At 37.7% G+C, this 23,825-nt stretch overlaps 1 protein-coding gene across 16 annotated transcripts in view; it reads left to right on the forward strand.

Annotated features, from left to right (window-relative positions):
* Dlg2 (discs large MAGUK scaffold protein 2) overlaps window positions 1-23,825 on the forward strand; it is a 917,250-nt gene that overhangs the window by 693,171 nt on the left and 200,254 nt on the right. The window contains exon 1 of one of the 16 annotated variants that reach the window (XM_048787985.1): window positions 11,555-12,466. The exons of the other annotated variants lie outside the window; for them this stretch is intronic. The gene's annotated coding sequence lies outside the window, so the exon portion shown is untranslated. Of the gene's footprint in view, window positions 1-11,554; window positions 12,467-23,825 lie in introns of those variants that run through there. 16 annotated transcript variants of the gene reach the window in all.

Here is a 23,825-nt window from a genome sequence, read left to right on the forward strand (position 1 = left end):
TTGTAAGTACTAAAATAATGGTAAAATAAGACAAGCAACATTTCCTGTATGTACTCAGGACCCTCAACCCAGTATGTCCACAGTTTATTTCAGGTATATGACAAAGGTGATCATTTATCCTCAGGTTGGAAAGGTGAAAACTAACAATAATGTATTACTTACAATAATACTAGTTGTTGTTAACTATCAAGTCTCAAAATGGAGTGATGGTTTAAACAATATAGAACCTTATTTTATTTCTCACATGGTCTAAAACTGGTCTTCTCATCCAATGGGCAACTCTCATCTGGACAGTAATTTTTCCACCTTGTAGTTCCTTCATCTTCAGCGTGTGACTTCCATGGCCAAAAAGATTATTTGTATCAAGTTGGTGGAAGGAGAAGAAAACATAAAGGCTTGTGAGGGGAAGTGTTTTTATGGAACAGTCTTGTTCTATTCCATGGACTAGAACTTGCATTCCCTTGACCAAGACTCAGACACGCTACTGCACCTGACTTGCAGCATGGAATCTAGTTTTATCCACCAGAAGAAACATAAATGAGCTTGGTCTTGTCTCTGCCTCAAACTGACAGGAACCAACACTTAGAAAGCAGTTAATTTGTGTAAGTTGTTGTGGTAAGCACTGTTATTTACATTCTTTTAAAATTCATATGTCATATAGTTAATTCATGTGAAGTACATAATTCAATGATTTTGAGTATATCCAGAGTTGTGCAAGTATCACTACAATCAATTTTTGATCATTTTCATTATCCCCAACATAAACTTCAGACCTATTAATAACTCCCCATTTTCTCGAAACCATTGTCCCCAACTTTAGGAAACCACCAATCTATTTTCTGTCTATAGAAATTTGCCTTTTCTGAATTTATTTATTTATTTTATTGGTACTAGGGATCTAACCCAGGAGTGCTTCACCACTGAGCTACATTCCCAGCCCTCTTTTATTTTTTTATTTTGAGACAGGTTCCCACCAAGTGGCTAAGGCTGGCCTCGAACTTGCAATCCTCCTATCTCAGCCTCTCAAGTCACTAGTATTACAAGTGTGCACCATCATGCCCAGCATCTGAACATTTTATATGAGTAGAATACCAACATGCTTTTATTTAATTCTCACAACAACCCTACAAGGTGGGCATGTCATTATTCCCCTTTTACAGATGAAATTAAAGATCAGGTTGCTTAAATAATAATTTTAAAATTTAAGTAATAAATTTAAACCCATCCCATTTTTGAAATCCTACTGTGCAGCATCCCAATTATAAAGAATATAGAATATAATGCCATGGTTTGGGAGAGAAGAGGTATTTATTTTCTTGTGTTTAAAAGGCAGGAACAAACTGACTTCATGGCAAGCTCCTTTACCAAAATGAAAGACACTAAGCGTCAGAAAGCTCAAGGTTTAATGGTCAGATCTATTGCCTACCAGCTACAAACAAAATATATGCTACTTAATTAGTTTTGAGTGCCTTTGTCTTCATCTGTAAAAGGGAAATAATAAAATCCAGTTTTCTTGGAGGATTCAATGAGACTAACATATGTGAAAGCTGTTATTGTAACTTTGCATAGTCAACAGCCTGCGAGCATTAGTTGTTCTTGCTTAGAAGTGAAGTTCTAGCTGTAATTGGACCAGACATTATGTTCATATTTCAGGATACTGTCCATGAAGGCATTGTAATTTGCAGTTTACAGTAACCAGATTACATCCCAGGAGTGGCTGAGACTCTAGGAGGCTCTAGTTCAACGAAAGTGGGGGGAAAAAGGGACATTCCCTGCAGGAGAGAAGAGCATATGCAGAGCCTTGTCTATCAGCTTCTGATCTCAGTTGGGCAGAGCAGCTTGTTACAGGCATCTGCAAGGAACCAGCCGAGCCAGTGTGAGTTTGAAGTTCCTCGGGATTGATAAGCTGGTTGAGTTTCTGTAGGCAAAGAGCCAGTAATGAGGTCTCCAGCATTCTATCAGGTCTTTTCATCACTTTCAGCTCAGCCAGAGATGGCAGAGCCCCATACTCAGGGGCCAGATGTGGATCTGAGATACCCAAGGACATCGAATGAAAGGTTCTGTGAATGAGTGAATCGTGCTGATATTCCACTGAGCTGCTCTCACCCTGCTCTGTCTAGAGCCATAATGTTATTAAAACCTAGGCATGAGAGTATAGAGAAGACATGGACACATTGGGGAAGTTATATTGGGCATGACTAACTACATTACACAGCCAGAAGAGACCATCATTGAAAGGGGTCTGAACTTTGGATGAGATAAAAGGCCTATTTCAACCTTAAAAATATTTCCTAAAAACCTCTGGTTCTGCCATCTTCTAAGTGTGTGGATAAGTGATTTAACCTCTGTGAACTTCCATTTCCAAATTGAATTGTTATCAAGACTATGCCTTATGACGATGCTAGCAGCAATCTGCACATTCCAGGAGATTCCATTAGCGTACACGTATCAGCAAAATTATTTTGTGAAAGATTAGATATTAAATATTTTAGATTTTAAAAGTCAGATGATGTCTATTGAAATAATCTATTCTGTTATTGTAGTGCAAAAGCAATCATAAACAATACATAAATAAGTGGTCACAGCTATGTTCTCATAAAACTTTAGTTATGAACACTAAATTTCACATAATTTTTACATGCTACAAAATATCCTTTTTTTCCCCTCCAATCAATTAAAAATATATAAATCAATCTTGGCTCCTGGAGAGCATTTAATCAGACAGGGGACCAGGTTTGATCCACAGGTCATGGTTTGCAAAACCCCCAATATAGATTAAAATATGTTTTATGGCCTCTATAGAGATGGAATATGGTGTCCCAATTATTGTAAAGACCAACTAAGAGAGTACATATAAAGTGATTATCATAATAACTGTCTCTTAAAATGTCCAGCAAATGACTATTTTTACTATTGGCCCTTTAAAAAAATAATATTAACTATTTGCCACTCACTTCTGGGAAAGAAAAAGAGTTGGTTTTTGATTGCTTGACATTTCTGCTGTATCTTTTATTACAACTAAAATATATACTAAAATTTTATTTTTTTATTTTTTATTTTTTATTAAATTATTTAATTACTCTAATTTGTTATACACAATGGCAGAATACAATTCATTTCACATTACACATACAATGCACAATTTTTCAAGTTACTCATTGTACACAAAGTATTTTCACACCAATCGTGTCTTCATACATGTACTTAGGGTAATGATGTCTAACTCATTCCATCATCATTCTACCCCCTTGCCCCCCTCTCTTCCCCTGCCTCCCCTTTGCCCCATCTAAAGTTCCTCCATTCCTCCATGCTCTGCCCCCATTCCCATTATGGATCAGCACCCATATTTCTCTGATACATTCGGCATTTGGTTTTTTGGGATTGGCTTACTTCATTTATTATGATATTCTCCAACTCCATCCATTTACCTGAAATGCCATGATTTTATTCTCTTTTAATTATGAGTAATGTTCCATTGTGTATATATACCAAAGTTTCCCTATCCATTCATCTACTGAAGGGCAACTAGGTTGGTTCCACAATTTAGCTACTGTGAATTGTGCTGCTATAAACATTGATGTGGCTGTGTCCCTGTAGTATGCTGTTTTTAAGTCCTTTGGGTATAGACCTAGGAGGGGGATAGCTGGGTCAAATGGTGGTTTCATTACAAGTTTTCCAAGGGATCTCCATACTGCTTTCCATATTGGCTGTACCAATTTGCGGTCCCACCAGCAATGTATGAGTGTGCCTTTTTCCCCACATCCTCGCCAACACTTATTTTTGTTTGTATTCTTGATAGCTGCCAGTCTGACTGCAGTTTAAACAGGTAGGAGCATTAGTAAGAAGTTTTTTTTATTGTTTATTTATTGATTTTTTATTTCAGCATGGCCCTTTCGATTCCTAGGAATTTCTTTAGTATTAGATCTGTGCTGCTAAGCGCTCTGTGAATGAATGAGCTTAGGTCTTTCCTGTCTAGGAGTTCTCAGTTTTCTGTAAAGTGATTATGTGCAGCCCAGAGGTATGTAAGACCTTCTCTTTTTATTAATTTTTTATCTCAGTCTATAAATTTCTCCTTTGGTATGCATTCACAGTGTTTATACTATGCCACAATAATGGGGTCATACAAGCTATAATTTAGAAATATGTAAATATTCAGATAAGGGGATATGTGTTCAAAATGATTTTAATTAATAATATTGAGAAAGTTTTAAGCCCACTGACCTAAGAAGCAAATAAACAAACATATCCTAATGGGAACCCAGAGTTGGCATGAGTGATGCAGGTTCTTATTCACAATGACACAAGCGTTATTAGGACGTGAATTGACATTTACTCTGATGTCTATTTTTGGGCAGGCAGGAAATGAGATATTTCATATTTTTAATTTCATAAGAATACAATAGTTATATGAGATAGATAGTGTTATCCTCGTTTTATAGATGAGGAACCAAACTTCAGTTTGAGACGTTAAGCAATTTACAAAGGTCACTTGAGTGAATCAGGTCTGTCTAACTATACAGCATGACATTTTCTACTTCAGCCTTCATTGCTTTGAAAAAGTTTATGAAAAAGGATTTATTCTTCTCTGGTATTCCTAAACTCTGAAGTTAGTCTTTTTTCCATCACATGAGCTTAGGTTATTGCATGCTAAGTGGCTAAACTGTCACTACTCCAGAGTTCTGTGGTGAGTCCCCTCAATCCAGTCTTTATAAATAAATACTCATTTCTATTTACCTGTGTTGGCCTATTTTATTCTGCTATAAAATAATGCCTGATACTGGATAATTTATAAAGAATAGATTTATTTTTTGTAATTCTGGAAGCTTGGCAAATTCAAGCTCAAGGGGCCTTGTCTGGCAAGAACTTTCTTGCTGTGTCCTAACATGTGGAAGGCATCAAGTGGAAATAGACTGAGAGGGTAAGTCAGCATTTATTTATGTATGTGTCTGTGTGTATGTATGAATGTATTTGGTACTGGCGATAAAACCCACGGGTGCTCTCTACCACTGAATTATATACCTCCAGCCCTTTTTAATTTTTTTTTTTAAATTTTGAGACCAGATCTTACTAAGTTGCAAAGGTTGGCTTCAAACTTGTGATCCTCCTGCCTCTGCTTTCAGAATTGCTGGGATTCAAGGTGTGCTCACCATGTCTGGCCTAAAAGTTAACTTTGATAACAAATTCACTGTCATGATAATAATACCACTTTTCCAATAACAACATTAATCCACTTATAAAAGCTCTCTAATCACCTGTTAGTAGGTCCCATTTCCCGACCCTGTTGTACTGGGGATTAGGTTTTCAACACATGAACTTTGGGGGACACATTCAAACTATCATATCATTCATTAAGACTCAGCTTAAGGGCTAGCTATATAGCTCAATTGGTGAGTGTTTGCTTCATATGTACAAGGCCCTGGGTTCAATCCCTACCACTACATACACACACACACAAACACACACACACACACACACACACACAAAGACTCAGCTTAATATTGATCACCTTTTTCAAGAAGCTCTTATGACCTCATGCCCTAGACTGAGTTCAGTGCTCTTCCTTGGTGCACTTATAGCACCTTAGAGAAAGTCCTTATAAAATGTGTTATAAATCTGTTATGCAAAAAAAAAAAAAAAACCCAGAAACAAAAAACCACATTCCCACAATGAATACATTTAAAAAAATATCTGTTTTGCAGCCGCATATTTAACTATTATCTATGTGTTACTCCCGACTGCAGCCCATTAGGGGACATAGATACTGGCCTTGACTGTATTGTGGAGCCTTTCATAAATACTCATGGAAAGAATAAGTCCTCCTTTTCTGATTTGGAGTCTGAGACAACTTTGACACAATATAGGGTGAAGTTTGTTTTAATTAAAACTTCCTTGGATGGGACAAATAGGTGAATATTCATTAGATTATGTCTAATTTAGGGGACCAGATAATGGTAAAATAAAGAAAGTAAATTCTTATATATGTGAAAGCTTTTCCAAAATTCTGTATTTCTCAGAAACTAAAAAGGGTATACATGTTCACACTAAACTTATATTTATTATGTGTATGACATCTATACATAGTGATGTCTATATGTGTATATTTATATGTGTGCACATATTCATGAACATGAATACATAAAAATAGACTGCCACAATTTCTAAAAACTGCCTTGTGGATCATTAAATGCTCAGTAATAGGATTAAGTCATTAATGCCCTTGACACTTGCCAGTCTCATGGAGTTAGACAATTGTTCCAAGTCTACTTTAGTCCTAAAGTCATTTCCCTTCTGGAAGCAAAAGAACTTTACCTCTTTCCTTGAAGAGAATTAGCATTTACTAAGAGCTTTTATGATGTTCTAGATACTTAGCAGAAGTTATCCCATTTAATCCTCAGACATTTGCATAAATCCACAGATCTTGAACACAAGGGAAAATGGATCAAGTCAAAAAACAGGTCAATAATTGTATTGAAAAATAGGAAATCTTCACTATATGTTGGGGGCAAAAATAAGGAAGTGTCTAAATTAATTAACATTGATAAATTCATTTAAAATTGTTGCATGGGATTATTTTAGTGATAATGAAAGACTATTATCATTAACACAATATTTGTATATGAATAAGAGTCTTTTCAGTTGATTGAGAGCAAAGTTTACCTTGTCCCACCATCCAACGTGGTTACATGTGAAGAGGTTTGTTTAACTCATTTTGTGAAGGGGATGGCATTTGAATATTTGTTCCTAGACTTATATTTCATAGATTAGTAACATTGCAGAACAAACCCTTACAGTACAACAGAATTGCCAATTTTTATCTTGCCAATTAAATGGAGAACACTGAAAAGCAAAACAAAAACACAAGACCACAATTCCTATCCTTCCCATCATTTCAGAAGTAAAAGACTAATCCATCAGCAAAATAATAGGAAAGAAAAATAAACAGTAGGAAGGACATAATCCTATAATAAAGAAGGTCTTTTTAGTCTGATGAAAGATCACTGCATCCTGTGCACTTTGTCCTTCTGCTCTGGACCAATGGGGGTCAGGAACCAAGGTCTAGGATCCACTGCTACTGAGTATGGTCTCTTAAGTTGTATAGATCTTGGCTTGAATTCCAGCCAAGATCGATAGATCTATCTATCTATCTTTCTTTCTTTCTTTCTTTCTCTCTCTCTCTCTCTCTCTCTCTTTCTTTCTTCTATATATCTAACTGCATCACATGGTTAACTCTGTTTATCTTTCTTTCTTTCTTTCTTTCTTTCTTTCTTTCTGCTAATTCCTATGTGTGAGTGATGAGGGAAGTTAATCAACTTTTCTGGTCTGCAATTTCCTCATGCATTAAATGAGGATAAGATCTGACCTGTATTTGTTTTGTAAGGCAGCTGTAACAAAGGACTACAAACTGGGAGGGTTGGAACTACAGAAATCTATCATCTCACCCTTTTAGAGGCCAGAAGCCTGGAATCAAGGTGTCAGCAAGTCCCTGTTCCTCTAAGGGCTTAGAGAAACATCTGGTCAAGTCTTCTCTCTGGCTTCTAGTTGTCCTTTGGTTTGTGGCATTATAATTCAACCTCTACATGGCATTCTCCCTGTGTACATATCTGCATCCAAATTACCCTTTGTTGAACCACAGTCATATAGAATCAATATGACTGTGGTTCTATAAAGGGGAAGGAGGGCCCACCCTGCTTTAGTTTGACTCCATCTTACCTGATTATATCAGCAACCATCCTATTTCCAAAAAAGGTTACATTCTGAGGAAAAAGGAGTAAGGACTTCAACATGTAAATTTTGGGGGGACAATTCATCCCACACTGTCTTCCTTCATGGAATTGTTGTATGGAAGTCAAACATAGGAGGAGCTGAATACAATGTGAAGTACTTATAAAACACCAGAGCAACGTTCGTGTTGAGATTTTTTTCATTTTTTCAAAGAAAAAATTTTAATTCAGGACTTTATGATATAGGGACAATAAGAGGTTTATGCAAGGATCTACAACTAAGAAGTAGGGAAGTCAGGACTTTGAACACGTTCCTTTAATAAGTAATAAATTATGTGATTGGCCTTCTTGTAGAGTTATAGATTAAACAGCACAGAAAACATACAAGGCCCGGATCCTTAGAGCAAGTCTAGTAGGAGGGGAGAGGATGGTGCTCTCTACTAGGATGAGGCACTGTCCTCTGAGAAAGAGATCCTGAGACCCACCAAATCCTGACTACTATAAAGGAATAGGTGAAACTAGGGCCACCAAAGCATGTATTGGGTCTGACTCTGGCTGCTATGTGGATAAGGAATCTTAGCAAGATGAAACAAAGAAATTGGTTGGAAGAGGATTGCCCATCTCACTGTGACAGATGGTAGTGGTAAAAGGGAGATAACGGTGGAGGTGGAGAGACGATTCATAACATACTTTGAAGACAGTGTTGACAATTTGATGGCAAATAGATCATGGTGTGAAAAGCAAGAGTTGAGAAGGACTCCTAGAGTTTGACCAAGCACAATGAGCTTAATGATGATGCCATTTGTTAAAATAGTCCACACTGGGAGTAAAGCAGATTTAGGGGAGGGAAACCAACAGTTCTGTTTTTGACATTTTAAATATGAAAAGTCCATTAATCAAGTGGTAATGATTAGATGTGGTGTGCTACAGGATGAGAGTCTGGAGCACAGGGCAGAAGATCAGAATGGAAGATCTTCATGCAATGGCCTTTGCTCTTTAAGTGGCATTTGAGCCCGGAAATTGGACAGTATGGCCTTGGGAGTGTGTGAAACTATAGAAGTCTAATGGCCAGGTCTGGGACACTCTGCATTTGAAAGATTGGGATATGGAGAGGAACCCAGCACAGGAGACTTAGAAGGATAGATTAATGAGCTAGAAGGAAACCAAAGGGGGTCTCAGAAACAAAGTGAGAAGTGTGGTTGATTCCTGGAGGTGGTAATTGATTCTGCCAAGTTCTGGGGAGAAGGAGGACTACACGCTGGTCACTGATTTTGTCAGAGAGGATGTTGCTGTCGTTAACCTTCATAAGAGCAATTTTAATGGGAAGATAAGGGTGAAGCCTGATTGAAGTTAGTTAAGGGATGTGAGGAAGTAAAAATGGTGAGGACACTAATTTTGTTATCTGCTGCCTCAATTTCTTAGAGGCAGTGGATGTAATCATTAAGATTACAGGCTGTGCAATCTTAAACCTTGGTTATTATTCTGTGTCATTTGGTAGCAAGTTACCTTTCTGGAGATAGAGAGTAAGCAATAGATAATAGTGCAGACCACTTCAATAAAAATAAGTACTATCGGGGCTGGGAATGTGACTCAAGCGGTAGTGCACTCGCCTGGTATGCACCAGGCGCTGTGTTCGATCCTCAGCACCACATAAAAAAATAAAATAAAGATGTTTTGTCCACCGAAAACTAAAAATATATATATATAAAAAATAAGTACTATCATTAATACTATCTTAGTAAAGTATTGGTATAGTCTCAAGGCTCCATGTAATTCATATGTCTGAGAGTAACTGGTGGCACTAAGTGTTAATTATGACTGGAGATGTATAAAGTTGTAATTATTCATGACAGCGGAACAGAGAAATGTTATAACATAAAAGTTATAAAGGCTCATCTATATTAGTGTTTCACAGGGTGTGCCATAATGGTGGAAATAGCCAGGTGGCAGAGGAAATTGGACAGGAAAGAAATGGCTTCTGGGGATTTTGGGAGAGGGGAATGAGAATGAATGATAGTCAAAGGAACTGGAAATCATAGAAAGATGTAGAACGATCAAGCTGCTTCAGATTATAGGTGGATGACCCACATGTGGATGTACAGGAAGTAACCACTGATCCTGTAATCATAGTTGTCTTCTGCTCTTAGTCACACATGGTGTTTACACCCAGCTTTTCTTACCAGTTTGGAACCCTTACCCCCAATTATGTTGCTTACCTCTGTTCCTACAGTGACTGGTATTACATATTATGGTCATTGAAAGAGGGAGCATCTTATCCATGCATATTTTAGATGCCCTTCTAAGATGCTTAGAGGAAAATATAAACAAGAAGAGAGTAGTCTGTGAGCAAATTAAACTGGCTACAGACCCATTCTCTGGAAACAGAGCTAAGAAAATATCTTATGTATAAACCTTGCTCTCCTATAAATTTCCAGCATCACCTGTTTCACTGAAGTCACTGCTGATGGCTCTCAAGCAATGCTGATTACATATTTTGAAGTTTCTTACTGGATAAGCTGATTGGGATGCCACAGGTTGCCAGATACTAGGTTTTACTGACTCAGGGAGGAGTTGGCAGTGGAACTGTTGAAACAGAAAAATACCTGTCTCTCTGCCTGGCACACCCTGGCTTAGTGGTAGTAAGTACCTAGTTCTTCACAAAAGTTCTTTGTTTTTAATGGGTTTTGTAGTGGGTATATGAGACCAAAAACCAGGTGAATACGCTTTCCTAGACTGGTGAGTTCATTTGATTACCATGAAAATAAAGCACAGAAAACCTTGTAGTAGAACATGTAGCCCCAAGCAGAGTCCCTGGGGCCTTCTATTCTGTGGCAGAAAGTTCACATGTTCCTGGAGATGTTCTGCAGCCTGATGATAGACCTCTCTAATTTCTTTTACTCTGCACAGCAGCTTAAAAAAACTCCTTGGCAAAGTACAGTTGACACTTTTAAAGGCAGTTCAGGGAGACGGTGGGGCAAAAATTAATTTTCCCAGAGGAAGTATGGTACCAATATATATACACATATGGACTAGGCAGGAGAGTTCCTTTCTTATTCTGTGTATGTGTCACTGTGGATTGAATCCAGGGCTTTATGTACGCGAGGCATGTGTTCTACCAATGATATAGTACCAGCTCTTTTTTCAAATTTTATTTTGAGACCGTTTTTGGCTAAGTTGCCCAGGTTGACCCTCAAACTTCTGCCTCAGTCTCCTGAGTAGCTGATTTTACAGGGATACGCTACCATGCCTGGCTCTACTTAATCTTTTGGCATAGGTATTAATGTACCTATTTTATAGATAAAACAACCATTTTATGGTAAATTACTGGTAAAGACAAGGTTTTAAAACAATTGTTTAATTCTAAAACTTATGACCTTTCTATCATTTCTACCAATGGCCATAATAAATTAATCTGCTCTCATTGCCCATCTGCCTTGAACAGCTCAATGTAAAGAAGAATATGAGATAAAATAATATATTTAAGAATGCTTCTTTGAACCTACATTGCCTGGGGTTGATTTCTGCTCTGCTATTGTGTGATCCTGTGTGGACTAGTTAATCTCACTGAATCTGTTTTTTCATCTGAAATATGTTCTTCATGATAGAACCTATTTCACAGGGGTGTTTTAAAGATTAAATGAGTCAATACATGCTAAGCACTTGGAACATTAGCTGGCACATAAGAAGCACTCAGTAGATACTAGCTATTATTACCCCAAACCTATTTTCCAGTGTTGATATTTGATGAACCTATAAAGGTTATAGTGACCTTTTTAGAGAGGAAACAAAAGCTCAGGAACTGCTCCTCTGTGAAGCTTACTTGTTAATGATTTTTGGTCAACAATATTGTTTCTCATTTTCAAATCTTCCTGTTTTCAGGCTTCTGTGCTCTGGAGGCAGCATAGTAGGATAGAAAGATGCTGTACTTGATATCAGAAGCCCTAGGTTAGGTTCAAGCTCAAATCAAACTTGGCAATTATGTGACTGGGCAAATCATTTACCTTCTTGTCATGGGTTCCTTGTTGGCGTGGTGAGCAGGTTCAACTCCCTAATCTCCAGGGATGCTGCATTCCCCAAGTTCGGTGAACACCCAACAAGTCACTTAGCTCTCTGAGCTCTGGTGCTCGCTGGTACTATTGCATTCCTTATACCTTTTCTAGTCACTGAGTACTTGGTGAGAGTGAGAGTAGATGGTGTGCTATGACAGGCTATGCAAATACAGGGACTGTTCCTTACAGAACTATTATGAGAATTAACCCTGAGTGATCCACCTCGCTCTGTGTCTGTTGATGCAGCAGTTTAACTCTACATTCTGCCTTTTTTGCCTACTCCCCACTGGGTTGGGTGGATCCACCTTAACAAGGTATGGGGGAATACAAGTGGAGGATGAGGGTGCAGCACTGATGGTGGGAAAGCATCTTATTGGTTAATACTGGTACATCCCAAACACCAGTTACTGTCGCTGCTTCTAAGGCTGATATATTTATCAGGATGAGTTACAAGGAAATATATGTATCCAGCGAGGGAGGATGCTGCATGGTCACCCCTGTGATGTAAAATATGAGAGCCTAGGAGGGGCTGTTTTATAATTCATCAGGTTCCGCTAGTGAGTTCTGTCAGAGTCTTAGTTATAAAGGCAAGTGTGAACCGGACGGCAGACGAGAGAACCTGGCACAAGGAGACCGACAAGCTGCCTTTGGTGCCTCCTGCCTCCTCCCTGCTTTGTTCCAATAATTTTGTGCTTGGTAAGTTCCCTGGCTTTGCAGCTAATCGTTGTTGTTGAATAAGCTTGGCAAATGTGTCCGTAGTTTGGAATATGCACTTGCTGTCAGAAGTGTGTGTGAGTGTTTGGGCATCTGACAAATTCCACAATATCCCTTTAATGAGCAAAATAGCTTAAAAGATGAAACAAAACCCGACAAATCAATTATTCACCTTGATCCTTGGATGGCTGCTTTCTTTGGTTGCTAAAGTTTCTCAGGTTTCATTCTGTCAGTTTCATTCGTTGAGTGAGCTTTGAAAAGAACAAGTCTCTTTGTCACGAAATTGTTTTCCTTAGCTGCCAAAACGAGGTATGTACAGGGTGGTTTATCCATCCCCACCCCCCTGAGCTAACTCTCCCCAGTGATCGGTAAATCTTAAAAGGGACTGTTTGCCTGGTAACCAGCTCCAGCCGAGCTGAACCTGTGCAAGGCAAGATTCAAATTGCAATCTTTTGTGTGAACAGAACTGAGGGTCTGTGAATAATTGGCATTGTGGAGATTATTGTAAAACTCAGTATGGTGGTAGTTTCTGCGTTTTGCTAGGGTGGGATCAGAATCTGATGAGATTTGTATTTGGCATGCCTGTTGATGATGGGGGGGGGGGGAAGAAAGACCGATCGTTACGGAAAGAGCTGTACAGTGCACTAGCAGGACAGACAAATGCAGAAAGCATGACTTGTATTTGTGTAACTTCCAGCTGCTTTCTCTACTTTTATATTCCCATTAACAATTACCTGAGCTGCAATTTGGTTCTCTGAGTGCATTTGGGTTCTTGCTCCACGTCCTGCCTCCATGCAGGACGAGAGCTAACTCCTGGTCAGCTAGCTGTAGGAAGTCATTTCCTTGTCAGAAGGCAAGAGAAGCAAAAGCTGTATGTAGCTTTCCGGATTCCTTTTTGCTGTCTTGTTTTGCCTCTGTCCAAATCTCTAAGGGAAACCAACAGCTTGACGTACTTCTTTTTTTTTCCTCCTGTAGCAGATTTAACTGTAGTGTCATATGGCATATTATATATGGAGAGGAATAGCAAAGGCATTTTTCCAAATGTTTCACGAATGTCTGGCTTGTTGACATTTGCTTTATTTCACTGACAAGGAGCTACTGTCTTCCGAACCCGTTTATCTATCCTAAGTGTTTACCTGGCATACTAGCATACTTTGTCTTTAGATGTAGAATCTGTAGGTCTGACAAGAACATTCTCTTTATCCTCAAAGCAATTTTTTCTAGCTTATCTTTGAAAAAAGAGTGTGCATTTTTCCCCACTGGGGATTTAGCTTCCTTGCTTATTCTTCACTTTTTCCTAATAAATATTTTGATTTTTTGCATACTATCACACTTCCAACAAAGTTATTTCTCCTTTCCTAGTGTGCTTTCTGATTGCACTGAAAACTTGGCAGATTTGGAATATGGAATATATTTTTTCCAAGAACACGTTTTTCACCCATACTTTTTTCTTCCATAAATAGCTTTTCCATATTTTCCATTTCTCTGAATAAATTCTGCTTAAAGAACAGAGGAGTGATGTATTGTGGTTGGCACTTAGGGGTGTGTAACCTGAGACTAGGTTTCTAATCTATAAGAGGGTACCCCACAAGGGGTCTGTAAAATGTCTCATGTTCAGCTCAAACCTCTGGGCTACAGCAATAATGGTAAGGTAGGAAATTCAGCAGATCATTACAGATATAAATGAACATCTGCATTTGATGGTCCAGCCAATACCTGACATGTTGTAAAGCTCAGGACACACAGCTGAAGGTTCCTGAAAGTGTTAGTCTATTTTAATGCCAAGAACAATACAGTTATAAAGTACCTTTGAGATGTATTGTACATTGAATTTTAGTGTATCACATTTTTAAAAACCACATGCCAGAGTCCAGAGTTTTATTTTGCAGTAGTATCTGGGTTTTGATTCAGTGTTGTTTCACCGAGCAGTAAGCCAATGTACCAATCTCAGTAAACTGAGTTTCTTCTCATTTGGAGGTAGTTTTTCCATCTTCTCCACCCACCAAAGATGATTCTATTTATAGCAACAAAAGAAAACTTGGCATGAGTTAGTCCCAATTAAATTTACAGCAAAACAAATACAAACTGTGACAAAAACCTTCAGAAAGGGAGCACACAGACAAAACCATGTGTCTCAAAAGAAGATTAAAAGTCAAAGAGGCAAAGGTTGATTTTTGCCTTTGTGACATACAATTTTCTTGGAGAAGTTGGGGAGGGTGGCAAAGCGAAACAGTTTAAAGGAATTGCCCCAAGACCTGATTCTAGCAGGGTTAAAACAGAATGGGCATTGTGTCCCCCACCAAGAATTATCATCTGAACCTCACAGTTCTTATCTGTAAAATGTAAGACGGGAAAGTTGGGAGGATTAAATCAAGTAGATGATGGATATAAAGCAAACAATACACTGCGGGGCACAAAGGACAGCCAATTAAAACTAGTTGTTTTTACAAATTGAATTTTATAGAATACATTAATTCATTCTGATACACGCTATTTTTGAAAGAAATATGATGTGGTAAACAGAAAGGTTAGCAAGATATATTTCAGACAGTCTGTTTTTGTTTTTACTTTGGAAACCTTGTAAAGAAAAGTTTTTACATTTCATCTCACTTTTTATAAATTCCTAGGATGGTACCCCAAGTCCTTACATAATTATCCAAAGAATAAATTTTCTTTTAAATAGGGAGTGTGGAAATAAACTGATGCCAGATAATATATCACAACTTTCTAAACTATTTGCCAAATAATAATTAGGCCATGATACCAATCCTGACATTACATTAAAATGCCTGATTTTAACAGCAAATATAATTTATGGTGTTCCAGATACTGTGCTGGATATTTTATGTGCATTTTCTCTTTTACTAATCATCAAAACGGTACCTTGTAAAGCCTACTTTGCTTCCCATTATAAAATGAGAAAACAAGATTAAAGTTCATTTAAACGGGGCACGCCTATAATCCTAGCGGTTTAGGAGGCTGAGGCAGGAGGATCCCAAGATCAAAGCCAGCCTCATTAAAAGCGGGGTGCTAAGCAACTCAGTGAGAACCCTGTCTCTAAATGAAATACAAAATAGAGCTGAGGATGTGGCTCAGTGGTCGAGTGCCCCTAAATTCAATCCCGGATACAAAAAAAAAAAAAAAAAGTTCATTTAAATACTGCTAAATGGATCAATTCAAACTGGCATATGACAGTGCTAAAATTTACACACATACCTTTCTGTAGCCCAGTATCTACACTGCAGTCACCTTGAAAGAATGAATTATCCAATAGCATTTGCTAAACTTTTCATGACTTCCCTTTGGGATCTTGGGTCTATAGTAGTTTTGATTCCTCTCCTTACATATTTAATTCCTGTCAGAGTTTAAGAAGGAGCATAAAAAATAAATGAAGTTGGGAATTTCCTTTGCTCTCTTTCAGTCTATGCCAATTAATATCACATTTCCCTAAACCATCTTTCCTATTCTTACTCAAATATAAACTTAGGTAAAAAAATATGTATAAAAAATTTTAAAAGGTCACAAATTTATTAAATCCAAGGAAGGATCTGAAAGTTACCCTGAATTAGTACCTCTGTTTGACCTGGGAAGACTTTTCCTGGTTTTAGAGGAGTCTATGGGCCAAGAGGATAGGACCATTTGACTTCTGTTCTCTTTCCTTTCTAGAGCACATTCAGAGTAAATAGGACCCCAGAATTTCTTCCACAGATGTTCGTAAAGGAGAGTTGTGAGGGGAAACCAACAAGAGACTGCTATTTGAGGGTGGGGAGAGAGGTTTGAGATTGGGTTGTTGATCACAGCTGTGACTGGTAAACTGGGGTGTCAGACATCTTCATGGGAGTCCTTTCATGCAGCAGGAAGGAACTGTGAAAGAGAAGGACTGGCCCAGGACAGAAGGGAAGGCTTCCATTTGTGTCCTTGTCCTAAGTCCTTAAAATGTTAGGCACAGCCCTACCTTGAGTTGCAAAATATTTACTTATATTTCAAAGCATTAGGACTAAAATTTCAGTGAACTAATTTTGTGGAGCTTCTGTTTGTCCTTTTTGCCCCCATTAAACCAAAAGAAACCACTTAAACAAGATAGTGGTCCAAAAGTTACAAAGATTTCAGACTAAAAGCTTTTAAAACACTGTCTTGGAGTCAACAGCAGCCTGATTCATCAAGGGTAGACATTGGGTTTTCTTTCAGTTCAGAAGGATAGACTTTGGAAGGCAATTGTAGGATCAGCTAGATTAAAACTTTCTGCCACTTGTCTTTTATGCCATTTGAAAACAGAGTGGCTCAGAGGGACCATTGGTAATTTCAAGTGTCCTTTTCTTATCTCCAGTTTTAAACTGTAATTCTAACCTTCGGGACTGGGAACTAATAAAGGCAGACCGAAGGATCTAAAGGGAACCCTGCCCTACAAGCTGCATGAAAAGCAGAGATGGAATCCATGACTTTATGTGCCTTATGCTACTACTGTAGCTCCCTCTCCTATCTTTTATCCCCAGTAAGTCCTTTTTCTCTCATATTGTTTTGGAAATTAAGGCTCACCTAAGAAAAGCTAACAGCCCGGAGTTCCAGGTAGCAGACCTCTGTAATTATTAAAACCATGAGGTTTTGGTTTTGTGTTTTAGTACAAAAAGAATCATTAGACAATCAACACGAGTGGTTTTTGTTTTGTGTTTTGTCTCTGTTACTCTTATTTTCACAAAGCAATTTTCTAGGTGGAAAGGCAGACTGTATCTTGGGAAGTAGCCCCCCTACCAAACCTTGCAACCTTGTTTCCCTTACCTATAAAGCAGAGATAGTAATTCACAGCTCTCAAGACTGTGGAAAAGATGTAAGTGTGATAACTTATCTCCCAGTCTTTGCTATTCTCTCATTCATGTCAAAGCATCAGGCACAGTAAATATTTAGTACATAATGTACCTACATTAACTGTTCATTCAGTGTGAAAATATAGCTGCTAAAAGGATGCCTCTGTGAAGAGTAAGGTGGGTGCTACATTTATTTTTGCTTAGAAGAGATGGTAAGAAGGATGGTACAAGGAGATTGAAGAGAAAAAAGAAACACAAAACAATAATAACAATTATTATTATTATTATTATCATCATCATCATCATCATCATCATCACTGGGGATTGAACCCAGGGGCCTTTTACCACTGAATTATATCCCCAACTATTTTTATTTTTTATTTTGAGACAGGATCTCACTAAATTGCCAAGGCTGGCTTCAAACTTTTGATTCTCCTGCCTCAGCCTCCCTCCTGAGTCTCTGGTATTACAAGTATGTGGCACAGCACCCATCTATAAAACTCATTATTTAACCTCTGCATTGAAAATTCTTTAAACAATGTAGGCCTTGAGTGGTAGTATTTCCATTTATTTTTACTTTCTTCTTTATGCTTTATTGTCATTTAGGCTTTTGTAATGAACATAAATTATTTATGTAATTAGGAGGAAAAAGGAGAGAAAATTAGGGAATTAGAGTAGGAAATCACTAATGTCTATGTTGTAGACATCTAAATCTTCAAAGAAAGTCAAGTCAAATATTTAAAAAACATTCAAAATACTTGGGGAAGAGGTGTGTTCTGGTCTGAATAATCCAGATTAGCTTGCTTTATTTAGTTTTTTGTTTGTTTGTTTATTTTAACTGTTTACTTATTAAGCATGGACTAAGTGCCAGGTGCTCTGCTAGGTGTGTTAGCAAAGGTGAACTCACAGAGTTTATGATCCAAGAGAAATAGATTAGTGAGCCCATAATTCCAAGTATGATTCCTGCTCTGCCAAAAGGAGAGATAAGGTTGTTTTCTGTTGCAAGTAACGGAAACTATGGCTCAAACAAAATAGTTCAATAAAGAAAATACATTGATGAATATAACTTAAAAGTACAGAAGTAAATCCACCTTCAAGAGGACTGATTGGGAAGCTGAAAGTGAAGTGCTAAGCAACTCAGTGAGACCCTGTTTCTAACTAAAATACAAAATAGGGCTGGGTATATGGCTCAGTGGTCAAATGGCCCCGAGTTCAAGCCCCAGTATCCCCACCACTACTACCAAAAATAAATAAATAAATAAATAAGACTGATACAGTGGTTCATAATGTTGCCAAAGAATACATTTCCTTGGTCTTGCCATACTGCCCACCTTGGTGTTAGCTCCAACCCAAGACTGGTCTATGGTCCTGGGATGATGTCAGTGACTCCCAGGGAACTTTTTTATAGTCCTATCCAGTTTGAAAGAGATGCTGGAAATGGTTCCTAGGATTAATTTTGAATGGACTGGCTTATATCTGCCATGAACACCAGACCAAATCACTAGTCTCATTCTGAAACTTTGACAAGAGAAAAATAGCTTCCCTGGGGCCTTACAAGTCCCTAAGCAAAATCTGGCAGCTGCTGCTGTTAGGAAGAGATAGAGATGGCAATGAATGCTGGCAAAGCACCCAGCAGCCATCTATAGCTTATGGAATGTACAATACGTAATGAACAAATGCCCCCTGGAGTTAGTACCAGCATATGATGGTGCATGTGCTTAAATTGACTTCCAGGATGAGTAGGGACTTTTCAGGGAGTCAGATGAGGAGAAGGCTTTAAGGCAGAGAAAAAAGTCCTGCATTCACAAAAGCAAACCAAGTACTTGTTCAACTCTCTGCTTATCTTTACATTTACACTCTTGCAAGAGTCCAGCCAGAAGCCATCTGCCCAGTAGAAAACCTAAGATATCACTCTCACCAAAACCTGCTGTTGGATGATGGCCATTGGATTTTAAGTTAAACTAGTCAAATGCTCTCACTCCATGCAATGTAAACATAAGTTTCGATTCAATTCGGTGTGAGCCTTAAAATTTATATCCCCAGAGTTTAGAATTATAGTACTTTAGAGCCGAACCATATCATCATCATCATCATCATCATCATCATCTATTTTGCTTCTGATGAAACTGCTCTAAGAATGTTAATTACTCACCCAAAGCCTGAAATTTATTTGGATTGTTGGTGTCATAACATTCATGATGTTAAAAAAATGTTACAAGACAAGTGGGAATGCTTTTGAATAGATGTGTTTGCTAGTTGTATAGCGTATGTGACATTTGGAATGAGATAGAGTAAAATATTTTTAAACCAAATATCAGTGCTCCAAAGGAAAATTAGACTTAATTTTGGTTTCTGTGGGATTCATAGTTTATATAATTTATAAGTTTTTTAGCTTTGGGTAATACTCACCTCTTCTTTCTATTGAGTAAATAATACTCAATAAGATTGATAAGATTATCCTGAATGGGCTTGATAACAGTTTTCCACTAAAATTCTTGATTTCAAATTCAATTAGCTACATTTTGAATTGTTTTTCCAGTTTCACAGCACAGAAGAGATAAGACTATTTACTATTTCTATAGAAAGAGTGTTCATGCTGTTTATGATTTTGGGTTTCCAATTGAAATGATAAAACATTCTTTTTTAAGTCATGAAGCTTGTCTCAGTGCTGTCAATCCACCCACCTGATTGTATGCTCTTAAATACTAACAGGTCTGTTTAGCTGCTTTTCAATGAACATTTGATAATGACAGTAGACAGAATTGAAGAATATATCCTCTTGCTATTTGCTTCTGGTGCAGTAAATCTGTTCAGAAAGCCTGCAGCCAGGCACAGGTAAGTGGTGCCAGTCTAGCTGTATCAGGAGACTTAAGACATTCAGAGACCGTGTAGAAAATGATTCCCAGGGCACTGGCTTCTTCCTCTGGATATTAGCTTTTCAGTGCAGAGACAGGAGCAACTAAAAATAGTGGAACTGTGATAGAAAATGTTCATTTAAAAGCACATATGTCATCCAAGCACTGAAAGGTGCCATTATCCTATGGAATTGCTTCACTTTCCCGTAGTACAAACCAGATAAAATCTTTGTCTTGTTTTAAGGTTTCTTGTACAGTAAAGAAAGCCAGAAAAACTGCTTCTTGGCTTAATTTCTCACCTCCCTGGTAAATGTTTTGAGTTCTTACAAACAGAAGAGGCTAAAAAGATATCAAAAAGACCAGTACTGGGCTGAGGATGTGACTCACTGTACAGTGTGTGCCTAGCATACATGAGGTCCTGGGTTTGATCTCTAGCACCATAAGAAAGAAGGGGGGAAAAAAGACCAGTACTGATATTCCAGATGGATATAATACTCCTGGTTCTTATTCTCTTCCCTTCCCCTTTCTTTTTCCTTTTGAAACTGGGAAGGGAGTGCTCTAACACTGAGCTACATACTCAGTCCTTTTTATTTTTTAATTTGAAATAGGGTCTGGCTTTGTTGCCCAAGCCTGCCTCCAATTTGATATGCTTCTCCCTCAGTCTCCCAAGATGTAGGGATTACAGGGGTGCACTACTGCACCTAACTCTGGTTCTTAAAATAGTGAAATACTTAACATTTTCCTTGATAAATAGCTCCTACTTTGGGCCGTTTGGGTGCCCTTCTCCCAGCTGCTTCAGACTGACCTCCCTCAGGGCTTGCACACTTCTCCATGATTGATTGACTTAAGTGTTAATGTCCGGCACAGCTAGTTGTTAAATATGTTGACATCACTTCTGTATATGACCTGTCTTATTTTTTAAGAATTTGTGGCTACAATTGTGGAGAATAACATTCAGACATGGAAACAATATGTAATTAGATATTAAGATGTTGACGGCAACCCTGTATGATTTTTACAAGGATGACAGAAGAGATTTTATTAGAGAATGTCTGGAAGGATTGGTGAAGGGCAATGGCAAAATGTACAATTTTTAAAAATTCATTTATTTAATAAATAATAATCAAACCTCCCTTTTTACTTCTATTACATTCAAAGCACTTTACACATATTATTTCATTTGCTTCTCACAACAGCACTATAAATGGATAGAGGACAAAATGAGTCTTGGTCACGGCTAGAAAGTGTCAGTTCAGCCCACGCATTACTCACTGTTCCTCACTATGTACAAGGCACTGTATTAGATGCTGTCATGGTGAAGATAAAGATGCAGTTTTCTACTTCTGTTGACCAATAGCAAACCCAAGGAAATATTGAAAGCCCTTTGAACAAAAGAGTATTGGTGGGCCTTCCACAACCAAGAACATCATTTAAAAATATAACTAGATAACACATTTTTAATATTGCTTGCATCAGTTGCCTCAATAGAATTATAAATGTGATATAAGGTACTAACTGAATTCATTATGATTATTTAATCTTCCAACATTAGTGTTCTCGTGACCTTTGCATATCATAGGATGTTTGAAAAAGCAATTGAACACATGGTGTATGAATGGTGTTGCTTTCCATGTTTAAATAGAAGCTGAAAGAGCAGGACTATTTGTTAATAGTTCTTTGGCAAATATGACTTTCTCTAGTTCTCCTTTCCAACTTGTGCCTTACACAAAAATGAGTATGCATTTTCTGTGAGTAAAAAATTATAGAGAAAATGTCCGTTTATAGACCAGAATATGGGAATCACCTCATTTCCTCCTAAAAATAACTTACAATGAGTTTTTTGAAAGTGGGGATTTGATTTCATTCATTCTTGTATGCCCAGCATCTTCCATGGTGTCTCAACATAGAGTACGCACAAAAAGCTTGTCAATAGACACCAGTTGGCACGTCCTTAAGGGGAGGTTAGAGATAATGTGAGACTGAAAAATTGGGGAATAATTTCTGGAACTGAGCCTTGAAGACTGTGCAGCAAATTACCAGCTATACAAAGAAGGGCATTGTATAAAGGTAATATATACTGAGCAATGTTTCTAAAATAAGTATGTTCACAGACTCAGTATGTTTCAGGAGACCAAGGAAGACCTCAATTCAATGCCTTTGCAGAATTGTTTACTCCTGACATTCTTTCACAATATTTCTTTCCCTAATCAACTCCCACCCGCTCACCCCCATCCTTTAAAACTCAGCTTTCTTCAATAAATAAATGGTAAAGAAAAAAGACATAGGGGAGAAATTTAAAAGACAAATCAGCTAACAGTAAACAATGATCCTGATTTTTTTCTCTGTTCAAACAAACTGTAGAAAACAATTCATGACACAACTGGAGATTTGAATACTACACAATATTTAAGGATAAGTTATTGGTAATATTTTAGAAGTGATAATGATATTATAGTTTAAAAAAATATTTTTTAAAAAAATATACACTGATGTATTCATGGATAAAATTATATGCCTCCCAATAATACAAGAGAGAGAAGGTGAGTAGGCTATAAATAGGAAAAGTAAGTATACAAGCATTGTTTTTTTATGGATTGATTACTTTCCTAGAAGACATTCCTGCTCCCTTCCTCCCCACCAGGTGGGCTCATCTTAGATCTCAAATGCTCTGGGCATGATTCTAAAACTGTGTTTTTCTAATTCTATTATTATTACTTGGCTGATGTAGGTCCCATCACCAGAGGGAGCTCACTAGTAAGGACAGAAATTTTTCTTTGTCCTCCCGTTGATTGGTTCATAGGAGAGGCTCAGTAATATTAGAAGGATGAAAAGATAAATGAATGGATACAGACTCCCAAGGTTTAATTTAAGGTATCTAATTTGTAGTGGCAGAAAGCTGTAAAATCTTTCTTGATACCTCTTAAGAGTCATGGGTGACACATTTAAAAAAAATCAGGCTAATAGGATAAAAGTATAACAAAATTATTTAATCAAGTGTTTTGTGACATGGAAGCCTTCAGAAAAGAAGGCTCGAATACTCAGGAAAAAACATATTTTTAGGCTTATGTTTAATGATAAGTGGACTGTCATGTAGAAATGTAATTGGAGAAAAAGGTCTGATCTAATGGTAATGTACTGAAGGCAGGAAACCCAGCAAGGTCTATCTTTCAGATTCTTCTTGTGTAGCATGCCTTCCTCCTAGGTGTGGAGCAGAACCCCATCGGAATAAGTCTTCAAGGAAGAAGGGAGAGAGTAACTTTTCAAAGTTTTGTATGACTTTCTTTGGGGTAAAGAGGTTCTGGTTTTTGTGACCCACTTTGGGGAAGACGTATCCTGGTTTCTATGACTAGTTAAAGGGAAAAGTAGCTGTGAGAGATAGGAAGGAGAAAAGGAAAGGGTCAGAGTATCATCAGACCTCCTGCAGTTCAAGATCCTCAGCAGGCACAACTGCCATACTTTAGAACATTATTTTCTGAGCCCCAATAGAGTTCAAGCAGTGGGTTCCCTTTTTTTATTTCACCTAATTTTCAAGAAACAAGTCTTTATATTATCTGTACAAACCAGCATTTGCTTACAACTGAAAGCCCCAAGTGCAGCTGCTCATTGAACCTGGATGATTCACACGCTTTTATCTCATAGCCACGGAGAGGCCGTGTTTTTAATGAGGATAAGATAGCATTGTTT

The sequence above is a fragment of the Marmota marmota genome, unplaced genomic scaffold (assembly GCF_001458135.2).
Source record: "Marmota marmota marmota unplaced genomic scaffold, marMar, whole genome shotgun sequence".
Lineage (NCBI taxonomy): Eukaryota > Metazoa > Chordata > Mammalia > Rodentia > Sciuridae > Marmota > Marmota marmota.